This window comes from Triturus cristatus, chromosome 6 (genome assembly GCF_964204655.1).
Source record: "Triturus cristatus chromosome 6, aTriCri1.1, whole genome shotgun sequence".
Taxonomy (NCBI): Eukaryota; Metazoa; Chordata; class Amphibia; order Caudata; family Salamandridae; genus Triturus; species Triturus cristatus.
In genome coordinates, this window is record NC_140589.1 from 94,637,152 (window position 1) to 94,661,843 (window position 24,692).

The window sequence follows — 24,692 nt, forward strand, 5'->3', positions numbered from 1 at the left end:
CACTCCTTGTGCTTCCAAATGATGCTCCTTTCTTATTAAGACTCTGTACTCAAACACCTATAAAAACAATCCACATTCCGAGTTGTCGTTATGAACATAAAAGGTGAATTCTACCATCAAGCAGGTGCCTCTGATGTCACCAAAATATGTCAGGCAGTCAAGACATCCTACGTTTATTTGTGATGCTTGACGATGGCAGGAAAAGCCGAGTCAGTGAGAAGCCAGGGAAATGCTCACAGTCAGCGAGTCGGCGACACGAGGAGGCAAGGCGGTGAGGAAGAGGGGAGCAGACCAGTGGGCCACCGCAGCAGGCCATAGCTACTGACGTGGCCAACGCGGAGCTGCTGCAAGGTGACCGCACTGGACTGCACTGCGCCTGGCATTCTCGCTCTGATCTGGTTCTGTCTCAGCCACGTGGTATTCTGGTTGACGGAAGAAGCGGAAACATCCAAAACAGCCCAAGGCTTGTTTACACCATAGGGTTTTAAAAAAGGCCCATTTAAGGCCAAAGACCCAGCTTGAGGTGCACATCCCTGGGGGGCCACAGAGATTGGCCATAGATATTGGAGGTGGAAACAGAGTCATACTCCACAGTCGCATTTGTCCTGGGCACCCTGAGTATGTGAGCATGCGACCTTGCAAAACACCGTAATACCAGCTGGCAAACTCAGGGGTGTCAACTAAACGGGCAGCTGAGTCTGACTGGTTGTGGGGCTGCGGCCGCCAAAGGGGACACATGACTGATGAACTGGTAACTCTGGTCCAAGAAGGGCACATGGAGAGATGCTTTTAGCTGCCACAATAGTAGCAAGGGAGAGGTGGGCATGTGACCTTCACCCCCGGATTGTGGTAGAGCCCCAAAGCCATGAAACCGCAGAGGCAGCCCGTTTAGGCTTGGGTGCGGCTTGCGGCCTGTTACTTGCGGCTTGTTGTGCCCACTAACTCATCTCCAATCCTCGAACAGGACGCTGAGGTAATTCAGTTTTAACTCCATTCTGTATTCTGTCGCCATTTTGTTGCCCTCACTCAGGCAGCTTGGCAAACCGAGTGTTTTTGCCCTTTCTACTGCCACGTGTCAAATAACCTTCCCTTCCTTGTTGTGAAGCCAATTCCAGGAACCAGCCAGACTGACTAAATCCCTGCCTATACTGACTAATCCTTGTCCCAACTATTTGTTGGCCTTCAGTATTCTTTCTCCGCATTATCCTATTTTGCAAGTTGTCCTTTGAAGCACACAAACATGTCCTGCCGTTACTGATTGACCTATAGGTGCTGTCATTGATTGACTTATGGGGTTGGGCAAAAACACGACTCAAGGGGGACGTTCTGGTTACATGATGCCTTGTTTTGAATGTTTTCCTATTGGCTAATATTTGGCAGATCTTGTATGTCCATATTGGCATTTTGCATGCTTGCGTGAGCCAGGACTGCCCCTTTCTTTTATGCTGAGTATGTAACCCTCGCATATATAAGGCCCCAGTGTTCTGATCTCTTTGGACTGCCTCATTCAGTTGCTGCGGCTTCTGGGTGACGTAGTCACACTCATTTTGAGTTTAATAAAGATGTTCTTTTATATTGCAGTTTCTGTGCCAACTTCTTTTTTTGTTAGTTTAACCCAGAGAAGGAGTTTTGAATTTCTTTAACGCTTAAGATTAAAGGAAGGCAAGCAGCAAAAACTGATGTTTTTCTTCTACCTTTGGAAAGAGCATGATGCTTTCAACCCCATGCGGGTGCTCCAGCTCCCCTGAACTTTTTCTGGCTGTGCTACAATATGGGGGGTGGTGGGGCAACGCTGGTGGAAAGAATCAAATTGAAAGAGTGCTGGAAACTCTTGCCCTCTCCCACGTCTGTGTCCCAGAAAGTCACAGTACGCGGGTTGTGCAATTTTTCCAGGTTTTTGGTGTGGGCTCCAGTAAGATCTCAGTGTGGTTCTTGCCTGTCTGGAGACTGCCTGCTGAGAAGTCCCAGGCTGAATGTCCCTAGACGGCATGGGTGATAGCAACCTGGGTGCACACACTGCTCCATCTTATCCAATGATGCAGTGAGCACGGGACCCACATCTGGGCATACCCTTCTCCCTTAGGGTGACAAATGCAAAAGAAACAAGTGATGGAAGGAATGCTGAACAATGCAAACATTCACTCCCAGTCACAAGGATCTGGGTTTAATCCATCATTCTTTTGCTCACCACGCCACCCTAGTTTGGATGCTCTCCATGCCACTGGAGTCAAGCTATCCTGGCTGATGAGGAGTGAAACCCGACACCGGTCTTAGGATGCTTGTTTCCAGTCCAGGGAGAACCTGGCCTGGCAGTTCGGTCTGAACTGTTCCCATTGGGCGCAGGGTCAACACTGATTTGCATATGGCTGGGTACAAACTGGAATGGCATGTGGAGCAAAAAAACAATGCATTTAGGCTTTAATTTGATTTGAAATGTGCAGAATACTTCGCCACCTTAGGGGTGGCGTACTGAGGTGCAACAAGGAGAAATGTTTTCATTTCTCCTCGTTTTTTCCCTCTTTCAGTGCGCACTGCATTCTACAGCACACATTGGGAGAGGAAACCACCTGATTGTTTTTGTGCAGGAAGTTGCCCCTTCCTGCACAAAAACAATCTCCCCATGACACAGGCATCCTTGTACCATGATGCAAGGGTGCCTGCGCAGGCGCATGGCAGCAGTTTGTGCGCCAGCACAGGGAAAAGCACAGAGATGTAAAATATTGATGTAAATATGTCGCATCCCAGTGCTTCGAAACTAATGCAGCATGGCGCAGCAAAATAACTTGCGGCACCGCACTGCGTTACTTTCTTGTAACTAGGGCCCATTGTCTCTATACTAATCATATCAGACATACTTATTGCCGTGGATTCTCGAGTGATTGATGACGTATTCTCCAATATCAGCAACATGTTTTCGATTGAATTCTTTAAGCTTCACATAATGTATGTGTATCAATATTAATTGACCTACAAATTACGTTAGCAGACTTTTTGGCGCCACACGCCAGCAGCCCTGAGGAAGTCTTTTTTAGGATGAAACACGTGTTGACGGTGCTAGTTTCATTTGGACGAACTGTATTTTGTGGATAGATTATAACATATCATGGACGTAAATATTTTTCTGTTCTATGTCAAGCGCTAAAACCACAATATTGTCATGAACAAATGAACTGTAACATTGTCATTAATACAAAGTTTCTCCTTTAAACCAAACTGTAATATTATTGTACTTTAGTGCAGGAGCGGCCAGAGCAGGTAAGAGCGCTGGGGGTGGGGGTGGGGAGGGGGCTCTACAGACGACGATGAGGGAAAATCAAATAAATAATTAATTTTCTCTCATCGCCGTCTGTCGAGTCCCATCCACCCTGCCCCACCGCTCTTACCGGTAACGGGCCGCTCATGCTTTAGTGTAAATGCTTGTGTGCTCCAGACATTAGAGGAACAGTGCAGGAGACATTGCTTTGCCAGTAAACTTGTTCGAGACCTCTTAGAAGCGGGGGTGCGGTCTATGGTAGCACACTGTAATATTGTTTCTATTACTGATCACACTTGTAGGGAGGCATTTGTGCTGGTTGTATTTGCAAACAAACAGGTTTACCTACTCCTTCTCTTAACAGGGGTAAATCGACAGTCATCTGCAGAGTATGCAACTTTTTTGCATGATTTTGGAAACTTCCACAGACGAGTTTGCAGCTCCCCACTTTTGGCAGGTGACCCCTCCCCCACCCTGAAATGCCCACAAATCCACCCGTCACTGGATCGCTCATGAGGAAAATTCCATATATTGACTGAATCTTCGAGGTGAGGAAATCTGTTTCCAAGTGCAGAGCAGATCCCTTTGAGAATCAAGCCTGCTAATGGCATTTAAAGTGTTTTATATAAAATCTGGGTCCAGTTTGACTGCAGTGTTCTACAGTAATTTATACATTAACCCTTATCTTCGTGTTCGTTGATAGTAATTGCATAAAAAACAAGGATTTGCAATGCAATAGGGCTCGCATTTACGAGAGTTTGAGCTATTGGCATTGTAAATGACAATGCTTTTTATTTTTGTTTTCGTTTTTATAACATAAATAAAAGGCATTTTCATTTACAATGCCAATAGCTTAAACTCGCATAAGTGCGAGATCTATTGCCAGTGCTTTAAATGGGCCGGTACTCACCGGTACTGAGTACCGGCACTTCTTCACCCCCCCAAGAGTACCGGCACTTCTCCGTTATTAAATAGAGTACCGGTACTCACTGTGGCACAAAGTGAGCATGCATCGCATTGCTACACTGCGGCGCATGCTCACATATTGGTGATATCACAAGTAGAGCAGTGAAGCCATGGCGCCAAAGCAGTGCAACGTGTGACCCAGGCGCGCAGCGCCCATTGGACTCAAAGGCCTTGGCCCCCCCCACGTCGTGTGTGGCAGCCCGGGATGAGACAGCTTCCCGGGCACACACACAGCCGCACCCGAGTACTTCACAGGTCTTTAAAAGACCTTTTGCTTGTTAACGAGGCTTTGATGATTTTCACCCCTTCTTAGATCCCCTGCACCTCCACTCTACCTTTTGCTTGAAGAATCACCCCCCCCCCTCCCCCACACACATGGAATTTGACTCTAGTTGTGCCTCTGGTGTGACCTCACCCGCCAGGAAGAAAGGGAAGCTCTTTAAAAAGCACAATTTGCTCTGGCTTTCCCTTTCTTCTGTGCGAAAAAGACGGAGAGGATAGCACAGCAGCGGGCGGGTGAAAAAGACGGAGAGGATAGCACAGCAGCTGGCGGTTGAAAAAGACGGAGAGGATAGCACAGCAGCTGGCGGGTGAAAAAGGGGACAACTGAGGAGAGGTTTCAGAAGTGAAGGGGTATAAGCACAGTCAGCTAAATAAATCGAGGGGTCATCTGAGAAAGAAGAAAGGGGCAAGCAAACGATATTTGAGAATTCACTGCGTGCGCGGGGCAGTGGGTTTAAAATAAAGCACCTGATGGATGAGATGGGGATCATCTGATGAGAGTCGGGGGTGGGTAGGTGTCCCAAGAAAGAGACAAGGCTTTTGAGAATGACACAGGTCGGTGGAAGGGGCCTGTTGAGTGAGGCCAGAGCGACAGCTGCAGTGGCAGAGACTGGTATTTTAAATGGGGGAGGGATATCCCAGAAAAGCAAGAGAAGGAATTTGATGAGATGAACGAGGGGACATTTATGATGAAAAGTGGCGTGACCACCTGAAAAAAGAGAAAATATAAAGAGACACATGGGGCATCGGAGGGGACATGGGGCTAAGTAAGTAAGGGCTAGGGACATCAGAGGGTAGAGGTAGGTAAGTATCTCGTCATCCAAAAAAGTGTAAAGCGGGGGCGGCAGCTGAATAGAAAAATAATTTTGAGGGGAGAGTGGTATTTTTAAGTCATGTGGTTTTTTTTCAGCTATTATAAAGTTTACCATAATGTGACTAATTTTTTTGTAACGAAGTTAAACAATGAAAGGCCCAAAAAACAATCATAAGAATTCAGATTGCATACTTGGAGGAAGAATGGATGTTTCAAAATACTTAAACACAGTATAGACCTTACTGGGGCACACTGGAAGGGGAAGAATAATGTGCACGGAGTTAAAAATGCGCATTTACCAGAAAACACTGAATGTAGCTAACAATATAAGCATTCAAACACGACTAAGACATGACGTCCCATGGCTTGGTGAATGTTTCTCATTCATTTCTATGATGTTAGAATTGCTTCCAGAATGCTTGTGTCTGATATCAAGCATTTCTCTGAAACAAGGCCTATTCCAGATTGCCAAGTACGCTTTTTTGCTGTCATACACATGCTCAGTCACACTTTTTGGTATTTCTTTGTTCTTTAAACCTGATAAGTGCTACTCTCCAAACAAAAGCGCTTCAAAACCCCATCAGGGGTAACAAGCGCTATATAAATGCAAACCTTTTTCCCTCTTCTATCCCTCCACTATCCTTCTGAATCCGAATAACTGACTAACCTATCCACCACTCAAATGACTTTCACATTTTCACTATACTAATTCAACACTAATCCTTCTTGGGTTCCGGAGTAGCGCGCTACTTACGGAAAAAGCACTTTGACGCCTCGTCAGGGGTAGTAAGCGCTATATAAATGCAATTAGAATACAATACAATACCGTCAGTGTGGTTGGATTTGGCCAACTTCTACAAGGCCTTGATGGGAAGCGTTACAGTGGTTAAGGTGCCTTCATGGGTGTCTGAATATTGTTAAGGAGGCTAATGGGCAGAGAGTTGCCTCCATTCAGGTGGGTGAGAACCAGGGCTTCGACTGACACCGACATCTGGAAGGAAGGATGTCTGGAGGCAGAGCTCTTACCAGACTGGGACAGGCCCATATCCAGTTATCTGACACAGATGCAGAAATTACTAGATTCCCCAAACAGTGAATGTTACTGACATCCTACAATAATCACAAACGGGGAAATTCAGTTTTATTTCTGCATGTCAAAGACTGTCTGCCTTCGAGAAGGTACACTTACAGCCAGCCCTTCACCTCCTTTTATAGTGAATTGATGCAAATTCACATAACTTTCTGGGGGAAATAACTGCAGTTTTCAACTAAATAAAGTAAAACCATCTATTTTAGGTGTGGTTTATCTTTCATTTGCTGCCTTCTTCTGGATGCACACCCAGCACTCCCGCTTGGGAGTTCTGCACCTACAGAGTGCCACTACTGTGTTGTGACAAAAGTATAATATGAAAATGGATTTCCATCCATGTAAAATTAGTGAATTGGCAAAGTGGTACACAGACTACTGTAAATATTGCCCCAAGAATGTAGTTGTTATTTCAGATGTGGCCAGAGGGCTAGACCCCTCAAGCCAGGCACGGAGCTTAAGAACCACCCACACCACTACATGCCAGGACACATATCCTCGCACTGGAAGGAGGGATCAGGCAGAGAAGTCAAAAGAAGGAAGGATCATGGTTAGCTGGGGAATCGCAGGCATGTGTTTCCTTCTGCAATGCTGTGGAGGCATCCATAAGTGTGCGGCTGTGAGCAGTACAGAGATATGAACAAGAAGTGCCAAATGTCTGCCCCTCCCAATGCCCATCCCAATTTCCACTACAGTTCCACTGCGCTATGAGGTGCACCAGACTGGTCATCACAAGTTGGCACAACAGCTGGCTGTATCTGGTATTCATGAAAAAAGTGAGCCACATAGTAGGAGTGGGAGCACCAGGGAACCCAAAGCACCCAAGCCTTGGACTTGAGGAGAAGAAGCAGGCCTAAGGGAAGCTTTGAGCATCAAACACATGTGGGTAGAGGGTGCCTTCCATATCAGAAATAGTGGCTGCAGCAGGCCTGCTGACCACCATCATCAGTGACACTGTGCTCATATGTACATGGTTATATGTGCCTCCATCCCTTTACTAGCCCCTCAGAATTTTGGACTAGATTTTGCTGGGTGGCATAGTATCTGAAAGTAAATGAAAGGGTGAAATATTATTGCTCTGTTGTAAGACCCCAGATAACTTTCTTCTCCCAGGATCACTAGCATGACAACTGATGGCTTCCTTCCACTGATGCGGGTCAGAGTTGCATTTTAGGATGCAGTCTTTTTTCCGTTAATTTTCAGTAAAACAAGTCTCTGCGCCTTTTAATGTTTTGTTTAATATAAAGGTGCCTCTGACAAAAAGGGAAACCTGATAGTTACCTTTCAATAGTCTGTCAACTAGTACAACTTAATACATGCTAGGGCATCAACAATAAATTGCAGAGGGAAGCAATTTGTCATCATTCACAACCCCCAAAAATTCTTGAGCCCATCAAATGTTTTTCATTAGACCCACCCTTAGTCCCGCCACTAGCCCCGCCTCCTTGCCACATCCCCAGCTCGATCTGATGAGTACCTGCACTTTTATTTCCCCATTTAAAACACTGCCTATTGCAGTGCAAATGCTTGTTATTAATGTTTATAACACAAACCATGGTGTACATCAAGAGTGCGGTGGGGGAGATCGAATAAACGTACATAAAAGCAAAAAAAAGAGCCCTGTCGAACATCAGCACCTGTTCTTAAGGACAAAATGGAATGTTCACCACTAGGCATTCAAGTCATTTCTGGACAAATAAGACGAAGGATTCTTAAGTACTGTGGGCACTTGACGTGTGTGCTTTCCTTTTTACCTGACCACCTAGTATTGTTAATATAGCGTCTGCGCTCGCCGCTCATCGGCTTGTAGCTTCGCAGCACTGCTGCTGTCACTGTGCTTGCTTTATCTCCTACAGAGGATGCAAGGCTGAGTGGTCCGTACCCACATTCAACCGTGTGATCCCCAGGTTGCCCAGGATAGCTCGAGCAGATGCCTTAACCCACCGAGCTGCCTTCCTGCAGGGTGAAGCCCCTTTCTTTTGTGTACATTTCTGCGGCACCTCCCAGCCTCACCATTTTCCCTGAGAATGAATTCAATGATTCTGAAGTTTTTCCACGCAATAACATGCGGGGTACGCCTCCCTGCACCCCATCCCTCCCCTCCCTGCCATAAAAGAGGGACAGTGAGCCCAAGATGGATGCTGCCTTGCGCAGTGGAGAGATGTGCGTCGCACGGTGCAATGAAGAGCATCTCTGGCCCAAGGTCGGGGGCACCCTCCTGTCTCCAGGCTGATTACGTGCCGCCTCCCTGCTTCCGCTCCGACCCCTGCGCTCGCGCTGCTTCGTGGGTTTTGCCACGCGTGGGTTTTGCATGGTCTCTTTATGCTTGATGCATATAAGCAAACAGTCACATAAATGAACAGATACTGCGTGGATAGTCGCCCGGCGCTCACTTGTTGAGCCCCTCATGTCCTTGGGTGGATTTGTTTCTCATTGACAGCTGGCAGAGCCCTCACTCTGCTGCTAGGTGTATCAGAGTGGCTGGCATTGGAGGCTGGTTTAATAGAACAAGCATTTGCAATGGAATAGGACTATTGCATTTTAAACAGGAGTGCGGGTGGGCGAGAAGGCACTGACTGCGGGAGGGGAAGGCACGGGAAGAAAATAGTGCTCACGGTTTAAATAAAACATACTGTGCAACACTCGAAGTAAAGGGGCCAGTAGCCATGGAAGGATACAAATTATGACATGCCCTTCATAAGGAGGGACTAACAAGCCTAAAACCAATCGGAAGGCAGCATTTAGGAACTAACCCAATGAAAAAGATTGGCGGAGAGTGGGCGGAGCTTCCACTCCATACTGAATACTGCATGCCTCGCAAATCGAGCAGCGCATGTTCGATGCTGCTATAGCCTCGACCTAAAGAGGTATGACGTTTTTGTATAAAATAAATAAACTGAATGTAATTTCCATCAGAACGTAAATATCAAGTGCAGATCGAGATTTTTGTACCAGATGTTTGTACAGTAGAAAGAAGGCAGAGCACATGGATGCCATTTAAGGGTTACCAGGGGTTGCAGCTGCAACCCCTAGCCTACCACTTGCGACTCCTGGCACTGGCTTTGCAACCTATGCCCTTAGAGGTGGCAAAATCGGTGCGAAGAAAACAGACGCAGCTCAGCATTCCTTATTTTCTACTTGCTTTCATTATCCTATTCATTATTAATAATCTATTTTTCACTATTAGTGTAATACAAAATGGAGCACAGTTAGCTGGAACAGGGCCTTTGATGGCAGCTATGGTAGGTAAAAATTGTTTAAAATGTATGTTATGAGTGTGCTTGTGGGTGACAGTGTATTTAAGTGAGACAGAGCATGTGTTTGGGTGAGCAAGTGTGTCTCCTATGTATAAGCTTGTGTGTGTGTCTGTGAAAGTGAGTGAGAGTTTGTGAGATTGCGGCCAGCATTACTATTCATTGACAGAAGGCAACGCTGCACCAAAGCTGTGCTGCCTTGCGTCAAAGTAAGATAGAAAAAATGTGCCATATCTACTAAGATATGGTGCATTTTTTCTCCTCCATGCCATGGTGCACTTTGGCAACCATGCGTCAACATACACACCCTTGAGCCATAGTGCATGGATGTGTGCATTCTCTGAAGCAAAAGTTTTGTACTGGGAGAGAGTCCTTCCAGTATACTATGTTTTTAGGCTCTTTCGAATTTATGTGTGTGCTGTACTATGCAGCACACATACAAAGAAGGAAAAACAAGGAGAACTGAAAGCATTTCTGCTTTTTACGTGTACCTCGATAAGGTGTAATATTTTGGTGCAAATGTAGATAGAGATTTGCTTCGAAACCAAGAATGAATGCAAACAAACATCCGTGCCACACCTATTGAATGCCCCCTTACTGCAAATGAATGCAAAGCACAAGTCTGTAGGAAGCTGTCTCTTTATATAGTATACCAAAAAGAGGTTTGCTGTGTAAAGAGTCCAGGTATCCCTTATAAGTGGGCAGGGGCTTGCTTTAACAATTCCATGGTGCTCTATTTGGGGTAGTGTGGTCGAACAGCCTTAGACTTATTAGAAAGGAGTGTTAGGCATTTGTTGCATACACAGAGTCAATAAATTATATTCACACTCAAGAAGGAGATCCAAAAATAGAAACATAACTTACCTTTATATATATAGTTCAACACCAAGAACTTCATAATTGGGTAAGTATTTTTCAGGTTATCACTTTCACAGTATTTAGCAATTTTAGCAAACAGTCCTATTTTACCTGATAATGCTTTTCCTATGGAGAGGAGAACTTTTCCTGCACACAGGTATTTGTAATAGGATTTTGAGGGTCTCCTTTAGGTCTTGGAGTGCTTGGGTTCCAAGGCCCCAAGTTCCACCAGCAGTTTGGTTTTACCTGCCCTGGTGTTTCCAGGTGCAGAGGTGCTGGATGGGTTGGCCTGGCGCACCACAACGTTGGCAAAGAGGGGGGAGTGCACCTAGAAATAGGCTGCAAAGGGAGACTTAGGGACAAGTCTGGGAGCTCTCACCATGGGGCTCAGTTTGTGAGGGTTCTGGGAGCAAGGGGGAACAGTTGATGTTTGTGGACCCAGGCTGGGAACCTCAGGTGCAGGGGTTTTGGCTTACTGGCCCTCATGCATCATAGGCAGTTACGGTTCTAGATTTGGACCTGCACAAGGGGACAAAACAGGACAGGTGGGCCACTCTTGGTGCTGGCATTTGCAGAACTGATGACCCTCATTGACTGGTCAGTCTTCGGATTGTTGGGGTCCTGATTAGACTCTAAACAAGCTTTGGACATGGCAAGGGGTCCAGTGCCCCCTGATATTGGTGCACGGAGGCTTGTATGGGGTTCTGGCATCCCCAAACTTGACAAGGAGACAAATCTGACCTCTTTGAGTATACTAACCTCCTCCTGGGTGGCTATTGTGTCAGTGGACCCAGTGGTCACTAGCTTCTATGAACTGGACATCGCGGTTGGTGCATTAAGGATGCAGGGGACTGGCAACTCCACTCCAAGGGAGATGCTGGCTAGTTTTTGAAGTACTGGCAACCCTCCCAGGCTTTTGGTGGATGCACAGTTGCAGGACGGTCAGGTCTTTGCAGTTGTTGAGTCTGGAGCGGGCAGGCAGAGTTTAGTGCCAAAAGTCCACAGCAGTTTTCAGTTCTAGCGTTGATCGGCTCTTCAGTGTCCTCTTCTTCTTCTTTTGTCCGTGAATCTAACGTTCTGGTGTCAGGGGGACCACCTAAATACTCAATTTAGGGGTGTTAAGAAAAGTGTAGAGTAGTAGCCAATGGGCTTCTTACCCTTGGAGTCACCATGCCCTCTACAGGACAACTTCCTGTGGGAAGTGAGCATACCCCTGTCCAAGTGTTCAGAATTCTGCCATCACCAAGATGGCAGAATTTTCCTAAAGTGGGGCACATCAGGCAGCTCATCTTATGTCTGACCTGTGGGTGCTCCACGCCTCCTTGCATAACTAATTTCCCACCTGCCCTGGTGCCAAGTGGGTATCAGGGCAGGAGCTGTCATCTCCCAGGTCTGGGGAATGCCGGGGTCTCATATCAAAGGTGGCAGAGGCTTTGAGGCCTCTGACCTTGGTATGCTGCTTTACTAGCCATCCTGCTGAAGGAGATGTAAACACCTCCTGCCAGAGCAGGCATTGCTCCAGACCTCTGAGAGTAGGACCCTCGCCTCATAAGAGGTCAGAAGCTTATCTGTGGTGGCAGGCTGGGCTGTACCAGTCAGCTAGCACACTAGAGGACTAGTAGGGTTCGGGGGTTACCTCTAAGGGACCCTCTGGGTGCATTTATTATAAATCCATCACTGGAAACAGTATGGGTTTATTAACACAAAGTGATTGATACAGAACACCTTTAGTTTTAGTGAAGCCATAATGTAGCTAGGGAACTCATAATCACCAGTGCCCAGTACATATACTTAAGATGGCTTCCCTGTTCACTTGTAATGTCTAAGAATTGACTTAGATATCACAGGGGCATATCTGCTCATGCAGAAATGTCCACACATGTAGTATAATGCACCCTGCCTTAGAGCATAAGGCCTGCTGTAGGGGTGAGTTACATATATCGCATGCAGTGTCCTCAGGCACGGCACGCAGGATAGGTTCCATGTTGAGTTTTCACTTTTGTCTGCCCTATTTCACGCAGCCTGCAATGGCATTCTCATGAGTGTGGTAGTGGGTCCCTAAAGGTGGCACAATACATGCTGCAGCCCTTAGGGACCCTCTTTAGTTCCCATGCCCTAACTACCAGGGGTGCAATTTATTAGGGACTTCCAAGGGTGCTACATTACTTGGCAACTGGGTAACAATTGCAGTTTTACCGAACGAGATCTGTCACTGCGGATCTGGATAGCAGAACCTGGGAAACTGCTGTCAAGATTGCATCAGACACCAGGTAAACAGTGGTGGTGACCATGTCAAAAAGGGACACTTTCCTACACAAGCCCCCCCCAAACAAAAGAGAATGAGAGTAAACTTTCCCAAGAGAGTCTTCTTCATCTAAGTGAAAACACCTGGAAAGGCACTCTGCATTGACATGGTCAGTCTCTGGTCTATGCTCTACTATAAAGTCTATTCCCTGATGAACCTCCTCAACAGTTTGAGGTTTTTCATCTTTCATTTGCATCAACTGGCTTGTGGTTAGTTTGAAAAAGGGAGTGAGTACCAAACAGGTATGGTCTCAACACCTTCAGGGACAAAATCATGACAAAGGCTTCCCTCGCAATGTCACTCCAATGCTGTCCTAAGGGGAGTAACCGCCTGCTAATGAAAGCAACAGCCTGGTGAAGACCATCTTCGTTGGTCTGGGATAGAACCACTCCTATCCCATGTTCAGAGGCATCAGTCTGCACTATGAACTTCATAGAGTAATCTGGAGCTTTTAGAATGGGTGCTGAGCACATTGCTTCCTTTAGAGTGTCAAAAGCCTTCTGACAGCTCAGTGGCCAGTTTACCTTCTTTGGCATCTTCTTTGATGTCAATTCTGTGAGGGATGCTGCAATGGTACATACTACTTCACAAACATTTGTGGGTGAAATGAGGTAGTGAACTTATAAGTCACATCACACTAATTCCACATTGCCTTTAAGTATGCAGACACCAAGCTACTACCTCTGTCTGATACCACCTCTTTAGGAAAACTCACTCTTGTAAAAATACTTAAGAGGGCTCTGGCAGTCCTAAGTGGAATTGCTTATGGATACCTAGTGGCCCCTTGACCCTCCCACTGCGCAGTGGTAGGGTCAAGGGGACTGACCATGTCAATCCCTATTCTTTCAAATGGAATCCCAACCACTGGAAGTGGAATTAAGGGGGGCCCTGGGTGGTTACCTTTCTTGCCACTGGTTTGACAGATAAAACAGGAGTTGCAAAATGCCTTCCCCTTCTAGGACATACCTGGCCAGTAGAAGTGGGTGACTTGCCTACTCCATGTTTTTGTGTGGCCAAATGCCCAGTTAAGGGATTATCATGAGCGCAAGAGAGTAAGATTTATCTCTACTGCTGAGGGACTGCCACTCTCCGAGTGGCACCAGGTTTGGGGACTCTGGCCTCGGTATACAGGAGTCCCTCCTTAGGTTCTGTGGGACCCACTGGCATCTCCCTTTTCCTGGTCAGAAAGCTTGCTGTTTCAGGCTCTCAGTAGTGGGACATGTCCTCTGTCCCTGGCACATCTCTTCCCTACAGGGTCTTCCTGAACCTAGGAGCTCTACAATGTAAGGCCCAAGTTTCTGTGGCTCGGTTATCTCTGGGGCTGACATGTCTTCTCCCTGTGGAAAGGGGACCTGAGCTTGTGGCTGTTCAGAATTTGGTTTCCCTGACTACTTACCTTTTCTCTTGGAGGGTTGGGCCATTATTCCAGAGTCAAACATCTCCTTTTCACCCTAAGCTTTGCTTTTGACTCTGGTTTTTAGTGCACACCCATTCTGGTATTCTCAGCATGGCTGAATGGGACTTGAGCTCTTCCTTAGCCCGTGCTGAGGACTCCAGATCATTTCCTAGCAATCATTCTACTGGAATAGCAGAGGATACAACCACCTTCTTTACGCCAATAACCGCTCTCCATTCTAAGGACACCATATCCATTGGATGAACCTAACTTTGGTGTTCAGCATAGATGGTTGGATAGGTCTCTCCAGTCAAATACTGCTCTGGGGATATCACTTTCTCAGCCACGAGAGTGACACTTTCACCTGTATGCTTCAGTGCTTCCACTCTAACCCCACTAATATGTGGCTGTTGTCTGCATTTTCCAGATTACTGGGCCTGACAGCCAGGGCAGCTACATCTACCCCACCCTCTGAGATCAAAGTGACTTCAGTGTGCTCTCTGATCTGATCAGGGCACAGCAAGGTTCCCATCTGGAGACTCACCACCCCAGTGACAACTGTGGGTGCACTAGAGGAAGCCTTTTTTGGACAGATAGAATCCGCAGTTCAGTGTCCATTGGCTTTACAATTGAAATACCAAGCCTTTTTGGGTCCCAGTTTTACCCTGGCACCCACCCTTGGACTGTGAAGTGTCTCTGGGCCCACCCTCTTGAACAGGGTTTTGTGGGCCTTTAGTAGACTCTTTGTTTTTGTCTTGGAGGGGATTAGTAATCCCTTTCTTGTGGTCATGCCCTCCATGAGACTCTTTGTACTCCCTAGTCTTCTTTCCCAATTCTTCAGGAGAGACCAAAGCTAGCTCCACCAAGTGCTTAAGCAATTTTTCGAAACTACAGTTAATTAACAGATGCTCTTTCATAATTAAGTTATAAAGCCCATCATAGTCTTGCACCGGGCTCCCTTTCAACCAGCCACCTAGTATTTTTAACAAAATCCACCAAGGACTGACTCGCGTTTTTTTTTAGTCTACCTGAACTTAATCCTGTACTCCTCAGTGGTGAGTCCAAAGCACTCAGTCAGGATACCATCTGCCTCATTCAGTGTCAGGAGTCTATATCTGCACTTTCCTGAGAACAGCTCCCATAGTAGAGAGCCCCAAAACGTTTGGCTAGATCTTCTCATTCTACAAGCCCTCTCAAAGGCTGTGTACCACTTGGTGAGATCATCAACCACAATATATAGGGACAATCCCTTTTGGGATTTTAGGGTCAAACATTCACTCTCTACCCCTATTTATTAGTCTGCTGTCACCATTTATGAGTTCCAGCCCCTTCTCAGCACTTTTCTCTTTCTATAGCCAGGACTGAGGCTTCAGGGGCTAGTCCCTTGAGAATGAGATCACCCTCTGTGAGGTCTTCACTGGACCCTGAGTTTCCTGACCTACCCTCAGTGGATGAAGGCAGTCTGGGCACAAACTCAATGTTGATGTGTACAGATACAACATCTTCTCTTTCTAGGGGAGGAGGATGAAACTCATCCTCAATTTCAGTGTCTCCATTCTGACCCGCAGGGAGATCACTGTCATCTATTGTATGGGTCACCTCATACTCTGCCAAGAGCTTCTCAAGCCTTACTTTAATAGGTGTTGAGACAGTTTTTATTTTAACATTTTTACAGAGAAACCTTAACTGCTGGTTTTTCAGCTGTAGGTAAAGGGTCAGGTTGAGTTCCTGAGCCATATCCATTGTACAGGTCATTGTTTCTAAAGTTTGGACCTTTTTAAAAAAACACTAAGAAATTCTAAAATTGGCTTGTAGGCCTGACTAGTAGTATGCTTTTTAAATTCGACACAGTTTGGACTGGGGGACTTAACACAAGGCCCTAACAGTTAGTTTAAACAATTTAGAACAAACTCAAATTCATTTTTTGTTTTTAAACTAAAGACAATTTTGGATTCCTTAGAAGAATCACTTATTAACAGAGTGGTGCAACCAGTGCTAAGTCTTATATCCCACCACTGCACCGCCAATGTAGGAAGCTGGCTCTTTATTATAGTATACCAAAAAAAGGTATGCTGTGTAAAGAGTCCTGGTATCCCTTGTAAGTGGACAGGGGCTTGCTTTAACAATCTCAGGATGCCCCATTTGTGGTAATGTAGTTGATCGGCCTGAGGGTTATCAGAGGGTAGTGTTAGGCATTTGTTGCATACACAGAGTTAATACATGATACACACACCCAGGAAGGAGATCCACAGTAATTTAGAAACATAACATCTTTTTCTAAATATTTCAACATCAAGAACTTTGTAATTGGGTAAGTACTTTTCAGTTTATCATTTTTATAGTTTTTACCAATGTTAGCAAACAGTGCCCTTTTAGGCGGTAATGCTTTTCATAAGGAGAGAAGGACATTCACTGCATACAGGTATTTGCAAAATGATTTCAAGGGTCCCCTTTAGGTTGTAGAGCATTAGAGGGCCAAGGTCCCAAGTTACATCAACAGTTTAGTTTTACCTGCCCCGGTGTATCCAGGCACAGAGGTGCTGGACAGGTTGATAGCCTGGTGTGCCACACTGTTGGCAAAGAGGGGGGCCACCTAAAAATAGGCTGCAAAGGGGGACTTGGGAACAAGTCCGGGAGCTCCCAACGGGGGCTCAGTTCATCGAGGTCCTGGGAGCAAGGAGGAACAGTCAATGTTCATGGACCTGGGCCAAGAAGCTCGGGTGCAGAGGGCTTTTGCGTAATTGGCGTTCACGGTTCTCTGTCTGGACCTGCAGAGACAGGCTTAACAGTACAGCTGGGCCACTCTCAGTGCTGGCCTCTCTGGAGCTGATGTCCCTCATTGGCTGTTTGGTTCTCGGATTGTTGGAGTATGGATTAGACTCTAAACAAGAGTTGGTCACAGCAAGTGGTCCGGTACCCCAGACATAGGTGCAGGGAGGCTCATAGGGGGAAAAGCACCCCCTTGTGAAGTTATGCCAAAGTCATAAATTACTCAACAGTTGGTGCCCAACATGCTACCCTTATCTTACGGTTAAACTTTGAGTAGTTTTCACCATTCACACATATTTGAACTATTATTATGTCATAATGGAGACGTCCGCAGTAATCATGGTTACCTCCTACTGGGGATAGAGGAGAACCTATTTCCATAGGTTTGTCAAACTTATTTAATAAAATAAAGGTAATTCCCCATTCTGTGTGTTTTTTAATTCTTTGATTCCCAATTCCAAATTGAATCCTTTCATTATGGCAGCACCTATTGTTGTAGGGGTCAACTACAGGGAAGCAGTCAGTCGATATCTCAAAGCTCGAGGTGTACCTGTTGGGGGTGGGGGGGGGTAATTACTTTTGCAATAGCTACACATCCAGCGTAAAGCCTTTGAGACATTTTACTCATGAGTGGAGTTCGAGCCTATTGATGCTGCCTCAGGGTGGTTATACGAATACACACTTGTAGATCCGCCGGTCCATTAAAGGGCTTACCAAGAACTGGAAATTCCTTTAACTTCGCAAGAACACCAAAATTGGTTTTGTGGTCAATTGCCACGCAGGCACAAAAATGTCAGTTGGTATGTATCAAGGGTACAGGGGTAGGGGCAAAACAAAAATAATAATAAAATAAACGTACCTTCCTCTCTTTGCCGCACAACGTCCTCCTCCCTCCGGCATCTTCTGTAAGCCCCGGAAGCAGGAAACTGCACTGTCCAATCCTGGCTCTGCTTTCAAAGCATGAAAGCAGCACCAGGATTGGATAGAGCAGCCTCTCTGAGCATTCATAAGAGCACTGGAGGACTGTGCTTTCTCTAATCTAGCTGTCTAAGACAGCTGGGTTAGAGAGCTTTAAAATGCGCATGTCTGGCTGGCCAACCCAAGACTGACAGCCAAAGAGACAGGCCGATTTCAAAGCGCATAGCACTCTGCTACTGCCGCTCAGCAGCGCTGGCCCCGCCCCACCCCACCCCGACACTTAGTTCAGGACTGGGTGCTCAAAAATAAAACGGTAATAAATAAACTTTATTACTATTTTATTTTTCACCTTTGGGCTTGTAGGGCGATGTTCCTTAGGTCAAATGGAGGAGCCGCCCCTGGTATCCATACAATACTCCCCAAGACAAAACGGAGAATATTGACTTTGTATCTACCTCTTGGAATGGTGCCTCCCATTGAGGAGTGCAACACTTGGGGAAGCATCTTTGCATTCATTTATACCAGTATGGATGGTACACCTTTATTGCCAGTCCCTCTGATGTACTCAGACAAGTACAAACTGAGCACAGAGCTGCACCAGATCTGGATTTAGGAATGAAGTTAATGGGTAACTCCTCTACAGTCTCCTCTAGGTACAGGGGCCATCTCAGATTTATATAAATCGCTGGTCACCAATATTCCAGACCCCCTTGGGAGCCTTAGGTAACGATAGGAGAAGGATGTGGGGACCCTTAAAGAGTGGGTGGAGGCCAAAATGGCCTTGAAGACACTAGCTATTTCCATGCATTTCCACTTGGCCCAGTTCAAGTACTTTCATTGAATCTATTATTCTTCGGCACACCTCTGGCGCATGGGACGTGCTCGGCACCCAGGGTGCCTACGCTGGGGTCATGATCTGAGCTCCCTTTACCCTGTGCTGTGGGCCTGTCAATGGCGAGAGAGCACTGGAACGCAGTTAACAGTCAGATAGGGTGGGTTCTGTGGTTACTGTTAGCTCTTGACCCCAAGATGATTCTGTTGGAGTTAATGGACACATTGGGGGTCCCTTAAGCCACCTGCGTTCTAATTGCTGTAGTGTACATGGCGGCCAAGAGAGACCTGGCCAAACATTGCAGAGATGTACAGGCACCACTGCTACATGAATGGGTTAGAGGCGTGGACACATGCAGCAAAGGAAAAACTAGTGTACAAGGCACTCTGGGGCCACCAGAAATACGAGCATATCTGGGGCCTATGGACAAGATTTAAGTGCCCTGTGAATTGAGTCTGCAGGTGGTTGCTGGGTGGCTCAACTCTCCTATGGTACTGTAAATTCACCTGTCACTGAACTGGAAACTGTATTCTTGAATCCTGGTTTGTGCCACATTGATATATATATATATATATGAGTGTTGCCTTGAGTTCCAATGTGGACCATGTCGGCCTGAACTATGCTTTTACTTTTGGTTTATCAGCATTATGAAAATAAATAATAAAATGGGTTATGAAAATAAGAGACTGCAAGATAATTAAAAAACCTGAAAGGTGTCAGTATTCTGATAGCTGCTCTTCATGTTCTTTTCCGGACACCGAAGGTTAAAGAACAGAGACGGGGAGCCTATCCGAGTGCTGAATGAAAAAGGAATACAGTAGAAACAGTAAATCAGGATGCAAGACTAAATGACAGTGTAAGGAGAGAAGAGAAACAATTGGACTCTAAAGCCCCAATAAAGAAAAAGAAAGTAGCAGGACTTTCTGGAAAAAATGCCGATACAAGTATGAGTCCTACTCAGTGAAACTTGGACGAGATCACTTCTAGACAGTGCCACAGAGATCACAATAATATGTCAGACGCTTCAGAGATTTCTGGGCGCTAGTCCAGCTGATGACTTCATACAGATTGAGACTCCAGATCAACATTCAAATCCTCCTGACAGGGTTTATAATTTAAACATACAATTTGAAGGGGACCTACCAGGTACTAGCAAAGCAGTTTTTTGGACATAGTTATCTGATGATTATAAAATCATCCTAGTGGGAGAAGACTGGCCTGAAATCTTTATTAGGGAAGCACCCCGGGCAGAAGAAGTTATAAGGGTTGCCTTCTCTCCCACAGTACCTGGGGATATTTGGGAAATTTATGTCAGCGAATGGGCAGTGAGACAAGCCCCGGCATTATATAGAAACCAAGTGGGGTGGAAAGAACACTCTAGTCCACATGTTATTCCCTTATGCAGTGAACCACAACCATAAGCACAATACCCTCTAAAACCAGAAACAAAACGTAGTATCAAAGCAATATTAGATCAATTGCAGCACCACGCCATAATAGCACCTTGTGTTTCACCAATGAACATGCGTCTTTTTCCCGCCTCCAAGCCAGACGGCTCCTATAGAATAGTGTTAGAATATAGGAATTTAAACGTGCATACTCGAACATATGCAGTACAGAACATGCACAGCACAGATTTAATGAACAACCTGGTGCGGAAAAAATACAAAGCAACCCTGGCTATTTCTAATGTTTTTTTAGTCAGAACATAGTGCCTGAAAGTGAGTGTCTAACCGCCTTCAGTTTTGACTGAGTCAATTTTCATTCTGATGTTTGACTATGGGCTACAAGAATAGTCTTTGCTTGTTTTCAGCATGAATCATGAGATCTTACAACCAGATCCCGAGGTATTGCCATACATTGATGATATCTATCCTATTGATGCATATTTAAATTTACACCTAACTAGGATTGACAGTGTGGTGACCATATTAATGGAACACGGTCATGAAATTAACTTTAAAAAATCAAAGACTGCCTACCTGAGAGTGACCTTCTTGGGATATGAGTTATCCAGCAAGGGTAGAGTTCTAGTACCAGATATCCTCCAGAAATGTGCCACATTGTACCCCCCACCACACTCTGAAAAAGTTGCAATCCCTGCTGGGATTTCTTAACTTTGGACTAACTTACTTGCCTCACTATGCTGAAAGAGAGAAGCCCTTGAATGACCTGATTTCTCCGTTTTCACCTTAACTGTGGCTGAGCGTGCACATTGGTATCTATGTGAGCTTCAAGCAGACATGCTTAAGACTAAATATTTGCAAACTAAGGGCAATAACACCAATGTAATTGTCAGAGTCAAACCCAGTCACTATGGTTACACTTATGTGCCCTATAATAAAGGACAGACCGTCCCCAAGGCCTACAAGTCTCACTTGTATTCCCTGGCTCAAGCCCTATTTGCTTCCATTGAAAAGATCCTCATGGCTGTACAAACAGTTATCCTGAAAAAGTGCCCTTTGGTGCAGGGAAAACCTATTGTTTCTCCCTACTAGCACTAGAAGCAGCCACAAATGCCAGCATTCCTAATGTTCCTTCCCTACACTTGAGATGGTTAAAGTGGGCCTCTTTGTTAAGGGAGTGGGTGTAAAATGTCAGTATGATCCCTCTCTTTGTAGGCAAGCTTTTATCCAATACGAATAGGATGTTGTGCCAACTCCAGATAAACCACCCATTGAGTTGTATCAGAGCATCTTCTATACAGATGGCTCTGCCAAACCTGCCGTAGGAACAAAATGCAAATACTCCTCAGCCAGCGCTGCAGTTCAAGTTGTAGTGAAGGATGGTGAATTCATCTCACAGCACACCCACACTAAACTCTTAGGTGACTGGACTGTGCAACATGCTGAATTGTATGCCCCGCTACTTGCATTACAAAAGGCTGACTCATCAGTTCCCACACTCATTGTGTCTGGCTCAGCCTTCTGTGTGTGAGGTTACAATGTCGATTTGCTACATTGACGTATGAATGGATTCAAGTATTCAAAGGGAAAGTCTATAAAGAAAAAACAGTTTTGGGGAAAGGTAGCTGTCTTACATGACAAACTTCCATTGGTCCATGTGAGGCACACTTTGGGCCATCAGCGTGATGGTATTCATTCATGCTAAAGAAAACTGTGCATCTGACTGAGAGGCAAAGGCTGCAAGTCAGAGTAGCAGTCCTAACCAGATGTTAAACAAAGACCGGCACAGATATCACAACAGCCATAAATGCAACCAAGCAATACAAAAGGGGGTGGTGATGGACGGAGCATCAGAACCAATCAAACACTCACTCCCAGTCAACAGATCTGGGTTTGATCCATCACCATTCTTTAGCCCACTCTGCCACCCCAGTTCAGACATGGCCATATGCAAATCAGTCTGACCCTGTGCCTCATGGGAACAGTCCAGCCCGAACTGCCAAACCATGCCTTCCCTGGACCAGAAACAAGCTTCCTAGGACCGGTTTCTGGCATTTCAGCCGTCTTCAGCCAGGCTTGCTTGAATCCAGTGGCAAAGTGAGCAAGGGACTCACGTCTGAGCATACCCTGCCAACTTATGGCGAAAAAAGCAATACAAAAGGGGGTGGTGATGGACAGAGCATCAGAACCAATCAAACACTCACACCCAGTCAACAGATCTTGGTTTGATCCATCACCATTCTTTAGCCCACTCTGCCACCCCAGTTCAGACATGGCCATATGCAAATCAGTCTGACCCTGTGCCTCATAGGAACAGTCCAGCCCGAACTGCCAAACCATGCCTTCCCTGGACCAGAAACAAGCTTCCTAGGACCGGTTTCTGGCATTTCAGCCGTCTTCAGCCAGGCTTGCTTGAATCCGGTGGCAAAGTGAGCAAGGGACTCACGTCTGAGCATACCCTGCCAACTTATGGCGAACAAAGCAATACAAAAAGGGGTGGTGATGGACGGAGCATCAGAACCAATCAAACACTCACACCCAGTCAACAGATCTGGGTTTGATCCATCACCATTCTTTAGCCCACTCTGCCACCCCAGTTCAGACATGGCCATATGCAAATCAGTCTGACCCTGTGCCTCATGGGAACAGTCCAGCCCGAACTGCCAAACCATGCCTTCCCTGGACCAGAAACAAGCTTCCTAGGACCGGTTTCTGGCATTTCAGCCGTCTTCAGCCAGGCTTGCTTGAATCCAGTGGCAAAGTGAGCAAGGGACTCACGTCTGAGCATACCCTGCCAACTTATGGCGAACAAAGCAATACAAAAGGGGGTGGTGATGGACGGAGCATCAGAACCAATCAAACACTCACACCCAGTCAACAGATCTGGGTTTGATCCATCACCATTCTTTAGCCCACTCTGCCACCCCAGTTCAGACATGGCCATATGCAAATCAGTCTGACCCTGTGCCTCATGGGAACAGTCCAGCCCGAACTGCCAAACCATGCCTTCCCTGGACCAGAAACAAGCTTCCTAGGACCAGTTTCTGGCATTTCAGCCGGCTTCAGCCAGGCTTGCTTGAATCAAGTGGCAAAGTGAGCAAGGGACTCACGTCTGAGCATACCCTGCCAACTTATGGCGAACAAAGCAATACAAAAGGCAACCAAGCAAACTGGGAAACCTCCCATAGGATTTTCTCCTAAATACTTCTACACCCTTAATTCAGATAGAATTACTGTAGTCACAATACCAGGAGTGAGAGAGAGAGAATAATAACTAATAGTCTGTCTAGATTGGAAGTAATCGGAGAAGCTCATGGGGGGTTGGCCTCTTAATGCAGGAATAATACAAACATAGCAATGCTATAGCAACACTAGTGTTGGCCTAGTTTAAATAAACAGACTAGGGATTATGTCAGACAGCGTGATATCTATCAGCAGATTAAAATCTCCACTGTCAGAAGAACCTCGCGAACTCCCCTCATGATTTCAAATATCCCCTTCCATGTGATTTATTTGGACAACATCGGTCCTCTATATTCAGCTAAGCGATATACGTACATATTGGTCGCTACTGATTCAAGTTCTCGATTCCTATGGGTTTGGCCACAGAGAAATGCAAGTGCTTCAGCAGTTGAAAAAGATTTGCAGTATCCACTGTCAATGGGGAAGTTCATTAATTTCATTTAGATAACTGTCTTGCATTCGCCATCAAGGCTTATAGGGATTCAATGTCTGCTCCGGGAGTTTTTCTGCAATTCAGCAACCCATTCAAAGCTGAATCGTACAGCGTTGTAGAGAGGGCCAATGGCATGATTAAACAAGCTTGGACAGCTAGAGTGCGAAGTTTACATCTTAGTAGGTACCATAATCTGTATGGAGTTCAGAGAGCATTAATTAACTTGCCTAGGCGACTATTGGGAGGATGCACTCTATACAATGTTCTCTTCGGAGTTCCAATGTATATGTCTTGCTTAGATAATTCTGGGAAGGTGGCAGATGAAGATAAATTTGATTTACAGAAATGTTTAAATGTTTTACAGAGTATCCAAGAAGTCAAAGACAAGCTGTCTAACACAAACCACTCTGATGCCGCCACCTTTGAAGAGAAGGTTATCACTGCAACCTGTGAAGAGAAGGTTATCACTGCTGCCGATCGGAAGGTTCCCAAATTTGGGGACCTAGTTCAGAGAAAATCCATGAAAAGCAAGCTTTTGACCCATCATAGACCACCTGTCACTGATCTTGGGGTAAAATGCAACAGAACAGCCATCTTGCCTCCTCAGCCTGGATCGAAAAGAAAAAGACAAGTGTCTATTGACCACGTCAAAAGCACTATGTGGCAAGTCCTCTACAGCCAGCTGCTGTAGACACCAAGAAGGATTCAGAGTAGTACCTCTCAGCCTCTCCCTACTCTGAATACTGTAAACCCCGAACAAAGCAGTAACATTGCTAGCTCGAGTTTCCAGCCCGGGATATTTGAACTCAACACAGAACATTGAGTACAACAAACACAGGGGATGTTGATAATTTGACAGTGTCTACTGACCAACGT

The 24,692-nt window shown here is 45.8% G+C and overlaps 1 protein-coding gene across 1 annotated transcript in view; it reads right to left on the minus strand.

The window, feature by feature from the left end:
* The window catches only part of LOC146813820 (calpain-1 catalytic subunit-like), a 494,946-nt gene that overhangs the window by 85,156 nt on the left and 385,098 nt on the right, over positions 1-24,692 (minus strand). The window lies entirely within an intron of this gene.